The 7,500-nt window shown below is 36.0% G+C and overlaps 1 protein-coding gene across 6 annotated transcripts in view; it reads left to right on the top strand.

Annotated features, from left to right (window-relative positions):
• prom1a (prominin 1a) overlaps positions 1-7,500 on the top strand; it is a 154,085-nt gene that overhangs the window by 94,690 nt on the left and 51,895 nt on the right. The gene's annotated exons all lie outside the window — the stretch shown is intronic.

Here is a 7,500-nt window from a genome sequence, read left to right as displayed (position 1 = left end):
TCAGTATGGGGGCGTGTGAGAGATCTGCAGAGTGGATGGCAACATCAACAGCCTGAGGTATCAAGACATTTGTGCTGCCCATTACATTACAAACCACAGGAGAGGGCAAATTCTTCAGCAGAATAGCGCTCCTTCTCATACTTCAGCCTCCACATCAAAGTTCCTGAAAGCAAAGAAGGTCAAGGTGCTCAAGGATTGGCCAGCCCAGTCACCAGACAATATTGAGCATGTCTGGGGTAAGATGAAGGAGGAGGCATTGAAGATGAATCCATAGAATCTTAATGAACTCTGGGAGTACTGCAAGAAAGCTTTCTTTGCCATTCCAGATGACTTTATTAATAAGTGATTTGAGTCATTGCAGAGATGTATGGATGCAGTCCTCCAAGCTCATGATGGAGTCAGACACAATCTTAAGTAGTTTTCCACTGCAGCATGACTTTATATTCTATACTGGACATTATTTCTGTTCAGTGACAAGACTTTTGTCTAAGCAAAGTCGGACCTTACTGTCCTAATAAAATCATTAAAAATCAACGCATGATCATATTATATTTGGGTAAAATAAGCGTAATCTAGAGGCCTTTGCCTCACATATAATCCTTTTCTGATACCAAATGATCAACTAGAAGTCAAGTTATTTTGTTGTTTAAAAAATTAATAGGCAACAAGACTTTTGTCAGGTAGTGTACTTATAAAGTCATTAGCTTTGTTTCTGAATTCATATTTCCAAGCGAAAACAGGATTATTTTGCTTACTCTAACTGGCAGATTATTTTGCTGGTTTTAAGAGAAAACTTGCTTAATTTTGACATTATTTCTAAAAACAAGATTTTTTTTTTACTTGTCTAGAAAATGCTTCTTGGTTCAAGAATTTTTAGATATTTAGACAAGAACCAAGACAAAACCTCAAAGACAAAAAGTAAGAAAAGCTTTTTTTTTTTTTGCAGCGTGGCTCTTTAAATTGTCATAACTGGTTGATTGACTTTGCAATCATTTTAGTTCAATACATTGAAAAGTAGTCAAAAACATAATTTTTATCCAGCTTTCCCGAATAAAAGTCTGACCCTCATTTTCCAGTTGACAGTGGCTGCTTTGTCTGTGTCAGTTGTTGGCAGTGTGGTGGTGCTGGTGGGCCGATCACATTACAGGTCTGTTGTGCACAGAGCAACCAGCAGGTAGACCTGGAACGCCTTCATGACAGGGCGAAATCCAAGCCAGTGGGTCATCTTCTGTTTAAAGAAGCAGTCAATGAGGTTTCGCCCCCACCCTGCTCCTTAAAGCCCCAAAGAGTTGATTATAGACAGGGACGCTGTGGGACGAGCCCCAGGGTCCAGCCTGCCTGAATACAACAATCATTGTGGGAGTAACGCGATTCCTACCTCCATTAGTCTATGGAGACATTCTTCAGTGCACTGATCCAGCCTCAGTTTTATAGCCAGTTTATATCACCATGCCTAAGTCAGCGCACGGATATTTATAAAAGCAAGATTCAAATGGATATGAATCTGAGATATGGTTTGGTGCTGGCATGTATAATACATTCTGTTTCCTATTTTAATGGTGAAAAATATAAATGAAAACTTTACATATTAAAGGGCTCCTATGATGAGAATCATCTTTTGGGAGCTGTTTTAACAGATAGAAACACAATAAGTCTCTTTTTTTTTTAATTTCCTGATGTTAAAATAGGATCCAAATCCCTCCCGTTTTGAGGCCCACCACAACCTGACGTAGGAGTGCAGTTTCCCCGCCCACCGAAATGATTGACAGCCACGTATTAACATGTCTCCATATTAACGCGTATAATTATATCCACAAGACAGGATGTGCACAAAGCAACCGGGATTAAAAGATCTGTTCAGCTTTCTGTGATCATCAGTCATCATCAAATGTGATCAAGAGGGAGTTTTACAAGTTTAAAAAGTTTTTAAAACAGTGCATGTTTGTAATGAATTACGGTGATTTTACCGTCTTTATCACAACAGCCGCCTATCAGTACAATAATAAAAAAGAGGCTTCAATCCCGGTTTGATGACTTTAAATCAGGTTTATTACCAGTGTCGGGCAGTAGCGTCGCTACAAGTAGTAACGCTACTAGCTTAACTACGTTTCTCAGTAGCGTAGCCGTAGTGTCGCTATTTTCTAAATCAAAAAGCTTTTCAGTAGCGAAGCTATTTTATTAGTCAAGTAGCACAGTAGCATCCACAAAGCTACATTTACCAATCAAGGATCAATAAGTGACGGACCGACATTTACAGAGCTCTGAAGCCGGTGTCTAGCTGATGAAAGTAAATCCATATGATGGCGAGCATGATGATTTCTTCTTCCTGTTTTACGGTGGTTGACAACAAACTTTTTGGTGCATTACTGCCACCTCTGGTCGGTGATGTCGCCAACCAAATTAGGCTAACACGAGAAACTTGCTTGATGGAAAGATGACTGAGGGAGAGGAGTTATTTCTGAAGAAGGATTTTTCATGAGCATACCTCGAGAAGTACATGTTAAGATGCAATAACTTAATTTCTGATGCTGTGCTCAAAAAATACCTTAGTAATTTATAGTAAGTACTTCTATACATTACTGCATTATGTAGTGTAATTTATTGATGAAGAGTTGTAAATATATATACAATATGCATAATGCTTATGTCAAAATATTTCCCTTTACTATAAATTACTATAGTATTTTAAATGTGTAACAACTGCCTTTATTTGATTTTTTTGTTTTTGCTGGTATATACTACAGTGTTTCCTTTTTTACTCAGATCTATCAACTACCTGTGGCGGTATTTCAATGACAAACATCGTGAGCACAGTATTACAATTCGAGATCGCATTTATGTAATAGTCTACGAGCATGTGAACCTCTTTGCTTACGCGCCGATTTCCTCTGCTGGTGCACAAAACTTCTTGCACGCCCCCTCAAATATACGCTGCTCAGTGCTCAAGCGCAGATCTTCTTGTGTGCTCTCTAATAAACACTGCTGAAGTGCGGTTTAGTCCGTTTATGTAACGAGTATGTCTCCAGCATTTATTAGATTTGCTAGGAATAGTTATGAATGTTTTCAATAGACCTGCAGAGCGCCATTAATGCATCCTGAAGTAAAGTGAAACGGCTATACGTCTTTGCTGGCCTCACCCATCACGCACCTGTTAGTCCACCAGTCAGTCAGTCAGCACATAACGTTAAAGGGTTAATCAAATGATGCACAGCACTACTACGGTTACAGAAAAGTTTGCTCAGTTATAATTCACTTACCTTTTAATATGTTTTGATGCGATTATCACCTGCTATTAAAAAAAAACACGACAATGTTTTGAATGAGAAGCTGTAATGTAGCCGTGGCAGGATAAATTTTGGCGTGGCGCCCCGCCATGGGAGAATGAATGTAGCGGAAACCATGTACTATAATTTGTTTATGTTTAGTACAGCATATTATTTACAGTAAATAATTGAACTGAATTATGCCTCATATGTTTAATTAACAGTTTTATTGACCTCTAAGTTAAGATTGACTTGGATTTAAGTTGCTTCTATTTAAAAATAAAAATTGCAAAAATAGCTTGGATGTAGCTAAGCTACTTTTGCCATGTAGCTTTTAGCTTAGCTTGCTACATTTCCCAGAGGGTAGCTTTTAGTGTAGTTCAGCTACATTTTAAGTAGAGTAGCTAATAGCTCAGCTCACTACATTTTTCAAGTAGCTTGCCCAACACTGTTTATAACACAACAGATATCCATACAGCTGTGGATATTAACGTGCATCCTGTCACATTTGCAGTGGAAAAACAGTGCAAAGTTAAAAGCGCACAGTGTGTGTGTGTGTGTGTGTGTGTGTGCGTGTGCGTGTGTGTGTGTGTGTGTGTGTGATTAGGCTGGGCTTTTTTGTCAAATTTGTCTTTCTATAAATAAAGCATAAATAGCGACACACATAAAAAATAAATAGCAACACAGGATAGTCATCTAACCCTTATAACATTCATTCATTCGTATTAGTCACTTTGTTAATCAGGGGTCTCCACCGCGGAATGAACCGCCAATTATTTCGGCATATCTTTTACACAGCGGATACCCATCAAGCCGCAACCCATACACGCTTGCATTCACACACATACCCTACGGCTAATTTAATTTATTTAGTTCACCTATAGCGCAAGTCTTTGGACTTGTGGGGGAAACCAGAGCACCCGGAGGAAACCCACACCAACACGGGGAGAACATGCAAACTCCACACAGAAACGCCAACTGACCCAGCCGGGACTCGAACCAGCGACCTTCTTGCTATGAGATGACAGTGCTGACCACTGAGCTACCGTGTCACCTTATACAGTACATGCAAACCATATTATTTCAGTGTAATATTAATAGTTATTATTTGTGTACTGTAAATGTGTCTCTTCTTAAACTAGATGACATTTAATAATATTTCTATATCTATGCAATGTATTTCTTGAGAGTTTTCTGCCATCTCAATGCCCTCAGTGTGCAATGAACTTTGTCATCTTCAAAGCCTCTTTGTTCGCTGCCTGCTGTGTTTTTCCTGACCTTACGGAGCAGAGCAGATAGCAGCTTACCAACGCCAAGTGTAGACAGACAGAGAAAGACATGGGGAATAAGGGGGTGAAAAAAACAATGAGTCTTTGTAGCCAGCCACCCATTTTAATTCCCTATCAGTCTGTGGTCTGTTTCGTGCCCTGAGACCATTCTAATGGCTCCTATCTGCATGGAAAATACAGCATTCTTTATCACATGTGTGCTTTTTGCATCGTAACACTTAGGTTTACAGTTTGCCCTATTTTGCTGTCTAAATCATAGCTGTGTTAAAGTTAAGATAGCAACAGGTTTGATTTGATTTGATTTTTTATTTATTTCCAGCAGAAAAATCGTACACAGAACAATTCTTTAAAAGAAATACTCTTCAACATGGTCGAAATGGAGTGGGATGAAGCGCAAGCTTACATACTAAGCTTAGGTTGCAGAACTGAATAGACCTTTTTTATTATTAAATTGTAACTACTGTTAAATATTAGGGTTTTTGGTAACACTTTATAATACACACTATGAATCATTTATTAAGCATTAGCATCTAGTGAATTCATTATTTGTTAAGCATTAACTCTACAGTAAAAAACGTTAGTAAGCAGTTTATAACTGCAAGCTACAAATGCTCTATTCTTGACTTACAACCACATTTACAATGTGTTTAATAATTGTACTTTAATACTGATTTATTTTTCATTACTAAATTCAGTATTGCATTATTTACAAACCATTTGTATTTAAGAGTAGTTGAGGGTTTTAAGATCATTCAGAATGAGTTAGTAAATGATTAATAAACTATTAAGATCAACGTTTATATATTTTATTATTCAGGCATGTAGTAATGGTTACTATGTTTGTTAATAAATGCTTTATTAACTCAACTTCATCTAGTTTTGTGACCTAATCTAAAGTGAGTGACTATTTATGCTTTATAAATCCCTTATAAATGACAAATGAAGGCTCAGTATCAAAGGAACAATAGTCTCTGCAATCTTATCTAAAAAGTAAAATTACTGTAAAGTTTAAACATTGCAGAATAACAGGAGTATCAAAATACAACATAAAATTGGATAAAACAACAACATTATAGGAATTTAACAAAATAAGATGCAGTGTTTAAACTGTACTGTCATTTTATTTTAGATTTAGATTTTTATTTGTGTATCTTCAAACGAATAGAAATGAATAATGTCGTTTATGTTATTTTTTTCCTGTTTAGAATATAACTGAGCCTTTGTTCAATGTTGTTCAATTGTCAATTATAAAGGATTTATAAAGCATAAACTGTCCTCACTTTAGATTAGGTCAAAAAGCATTTATTAACATACAAATGAATTATTACTATATGCCTGAATAATAATAAATAAAAATGTTTATTTGAATAGTTTTTTAATCATTTTCTTACTCATTTGAATGATCTTAAGAAACATCCAACTATGCTTGAGTAACTGGTATGTAAATAATGCAATATTTAATTTAGTAATGAAAAATAAATCATTAACAAAGTATGAAAGAATAAACATTAAGCACATTATACATGTGGTTATAAGTCAAGAATAGAGCATATGTAGCTGCAGTTATGAACTGCTTACTAACGTTTATTAATGTAGAGTTAATGCTTAACAGATAATGAATTCACTATTTGCTAATACTTAATAAATGGTTCATAGTGTGTATTATAAAGTGTTACCGGGGTTTTTTTTATAAATAGTTGTAATTATTAATTATATAATACAGTTAGTGCTAATGGGCGACAGGGTGGCTCAGTGGTTAGCACTGTCACCTCACAGCAGGAAGGTCGCTGGTTCGAGTCCCAGCTAGGTCAGTTGGCGTTTCTGTGTGGAGTTTGCATGTTCCCCCTGTGTTGACGTGGGTTTCCTCTGGGCTATAGCAGGCAGCGAACAAAGAGGCTTTGAAGATGACAAAGTTCATTGCACACAGAGGGCACTGAGATGGCAGAAAACTCTCAAGAAATATAATGTACAGATATAGAAATATTACTAAATATATCTGTTTTTTTGGGGACCAAGCAACAGTTTAAAAAGAGACACTTTTACAGTGCACAAATAATAACTACTTATATTCAACTTTTTTGCGATTGTTTTAGAACTTCCGATTCAGCTGCCAATGGGAGAAAGGACTATGAATAATAAACGGCAGAAAACGGTTGAACTACTTACTCTACAAACAAGTATTTGCATGACAATACAGACAAAATAGAATAATATAATAAGAAAATATCAGTTTGCAACATCAAGCAGCAAAACGAGCTGTTTTAAACGTCTAAAAATGAATGGAAGTGAATGAGACCGGAAGTCTCGTGCCAAAATGATTCAAATGGCTGCGCCCGCTTGTACGCGGAGAATAAGGTGAATACTGCAGCTTGTGCTCAAAATTAGGGCTGGTAATTAGAAAGAATATGGTGCAATATAGAATATATGTATTTTCATTTATATGAACTAATGAATTGAATTATTTGCAGTTGAAGTCTGTATTTTTTTTTTCCCCAATTTCTGTTTAACAGAGAGACACATTTCCAAACATAATTGTTTTAATAGCTCATTTCTAATAACTGATTTATTTAATCTTTGACATGATGAATAAACACTACAAACTGAACTACACTGTTCCTTGAACTACACTGTTCCTATTTAAACTACACTGTTCCTATTTGAACTACACTGTTCCTATTTGAACTACACTGTTCCTATTTGAACTACACTGTTCCTATTTACTATGACCTTTTATGTGAAGCTGCTTTGACACAATCTACATTGTATAAGCGCTATACAAATAAAGGTGAATTGAATTGAATTGAATTGAATAAAAAATATTTGACTAGATATTTTTCAAGATACTAGGATTCAGCCAAAAGTGCAATTCAAAGGCTTAACTAGGTTAATTAGGCAAGTTAGGATAATAAGGCAAGTCATAGTATAACAGTGGTTTGTTCTGTAGACCT

This window comes from Danio aesculapii, chromosome 14 (genome assembly GCF_903798145.1).
Source record: "Danio aesculapii chromosome 14, fDanAes4.1, whole genome shotgun sequence".
Classification (NCBI taxonomy): Eukaryota; Metazoa; Chordata; class Actinopteri; order Cypriniformes; family Danionidae; genus Danio; species Danio aesculapii.
This window is presented reverse-complemented; position numbering and strand designations above follow the sequence as displayed.